This window comes from Durio zibethinus, chromosome 9, assembly GCF_047325235.1.
Source record: "Durio zibethinus cultivar Kanyao isolate XHJ-2024 chromosome 9, ASM4732523v1, whole genome shotgun sequence".
NCBI lineage: Eukaryota > Viridiplantae > Streptophyta > Magnoliopsida > Malvales > Malvaceae > Durio > Durio zibethinus.
In genome coordinates, this window is record NC_143170.1 from 8,607,339 (window position 1) to 8,609,907 (window position 2,569).

Sequence of the window (2,569 nt, forward strand, 5' to 3'; positions counted from 1 at the left end):
AGTTTAGACTGGTCACAAAACCCATCATGCCACATTGTTTAATCTGACTTATTTGATAAATTTGTTAGTCGTGCAGTGTTATGTAACCTGTTTAATTAATATATATTTGTGTATGTATTTAAATTTTAATTTGTTTATTTAATCGTAACCTATATAAGTGTCAATACTCTTGCTAAACACGACAAAATTAAGACAAACAAGCATGAATTTTAATGTCTTGTTTTTATATAAAAATGAATTTTTATATTTTTATTTTTATACAAATATTTTATTATTTTTATATTTATAGAAGTATTATTTGACATTATACATTTTAATAAAATTTATTTTGTTATAATAAATTTAAAAAAAAATTATGTAAACAAATATTACTTAATAATTTTGCCCCATTGAGTATAAATCATGGACCTAATTGGATCAAGTTTTGAATAAAGTATTTAAGACGTCGACGGAATCTAGTTTGGTTCAACCTATTTACAACTCTAATTAATCACAAGTACAATGTTTTCTGAAGTAATTGTTGTAAGAGAATGTTATTTGGATTTGATTATAAATTCTCGATTGATTCAAGTATTTTTGTTTTTGATTTTTTTTTATAAGAAAAAGGTTATAGGTAATTGAAGGTAAGAGAAAATATTATAGATATTTAAAAATAATTAAATAAATCAATGAATTAAATTCTAAATTTTATTATTAAAAAAAAAAAACTGTAGGTTCTATTCGGTTGTTTTGTCATGATTATAAGAAAATATTAAATCAATGTTAATAGGTGCATAAAAACAAAAGGAAAAAAATACAAAGTACTAATAGTGAAGAGTCCAAACCCAAAGAAAAAAAAATAATATGCTCTCACATGCATAGATATATGTAGTAAAAAAAAATCTAGTTTGTTAGAATCTTTCTGATAGCACGAGTGCGGATTAAAAGTGTAATCCATATCCTTAATGATTACACCGTTTAAATAATCCCACTTTACTTTTGATTAATTGTATACTTTTTATATACATCCTTGATCTCTTTCTCTCTCTCTCTCTCTCTCACTTAAATCAGGTGCTTAATACTTTCAGCCAATTTCTGGAGAACCATTTTTTTTGGGTTTCCATCAATCCTCAATCATCAATGAGGAGCCTAAGAATATCTATTTTGATTTTTCTTCGTATACAAAAGTAGCTAGGGATGTTCTTTACTATCTAGCTATCAGACATTAGTATTAGATTTTGCTTCCTTCACTTAAGCATGAAAGTTGAAACCCGTTTCAGAAAAAGAATTAACCAAAACCAAAAACTGATCAGTTAAGTTTATATATATATACACACACACAAAAGCAACCGCTGATTAGGGATAGTGAAAAAAGTTATTAACTGATGGGATTTGAACTTCAAATATGAGAGATATCAACTTTTAAGGATCACAGCATACACCGAATTAAGTTATGGGTTTGATCAGTGCCAGTGCACTAGTGGAGAAAACTGAAGTATAAGCAATCATGCAAGAATAAACTATGAAGCTAAGAGGAATTTGAGTTTCCTTCTTCCAGGGGCAACCGAGAAGCTAAGATGCAAATCTTTGTGACTATTATAAGAAGATGAATGGAATATAACATGTCCTAACCATAAAATCAAGTAAAGAAAAGCACAACTATAAGCTTGGGATCAAAGATAAAACTTAGAGATTCAGCACCGAATCAAGTTTTAAAAATATAACAAAATAAAATTTTCACCATAATTTCAAAGAGAAACTTGTTATACCAAGGAGCAGGAGAAGCCAAGGAGCATAAGGAAGGGAAAGAAAAGATTATCCATATATTTGATATACACATGATAAAAGAAAATCTAAAACTAGTAGCTAAATTCCAAGTAGCAGCAGGATCTGTAGAGATTTTTATTCAGATTTCTCCATACATATCTATTTATTTTTTTAGTCCTGCCAGCAGAGAAGCATAACAATACATCTTCTTATTATGTAAAGCCTACCTCTTTCTTCCCGAAGGAACCCAGCTCCATTTCCCTTGCATGGCCATGAACACCTTCTCTTAGACCCTCCAATTGTTGCACCTTTCATCTTCATCTCTTCTTATCAAATTATAGGATTTATTTGCTTTCTTTTCAATTTTTTTTTTTGGTTAATTCTTTCTTCTAAATTCTTATTGGTTGGCTTGAAGAGCACTTCGGTGAACCTTTTTGCTCTCAGTAGTTCTCTCTACTGGCTGGATGGATGGATCATTATTGGAGTTTGAATGAGTAATGATTGACCTTTTTTTTTTGGCTTGCATGAAAAGAGCAGCAAAGGGTAGGGAGTGCTATTATAGGAAGGAAATGGAATGGTTTAGAAATTAGGCTCCACCTGGGCCCAAATAAGGGAAAGCAAATGAGGTTAAAGAAAGGATGTTTTTTTTACGTCTCTCTTTTCACCGGTAACTGCACTTTGAACCCCACCTCACTGCCATGCAATACGATCTCAATCGTTGTATGTGGAATATGTTCAGAAACCATACAAAACTCCCTTACTTCCATCTCTGTGACATCTGTAACTTAAGCAAGCTAGGGCCATTTCTTGTTCCAATTTCTTA

The 2,569-nt window shown here is 30.4% G+C and overlaps 1 pseudogene; it reads right to left on the reverse strand.

Moving 5' to 3' along the window:
- Window positions 1-1,721: 1,721 nt before the first annotated feature.
- On the reverse strand, window positions 1,722-2,303 carry LOC111316787 (small polypeptide DEVIL 4 pseudogene; annotated as a pseudogene).
- Window positions 2,304-2,569: the final 266 nt, after the last annotated feature.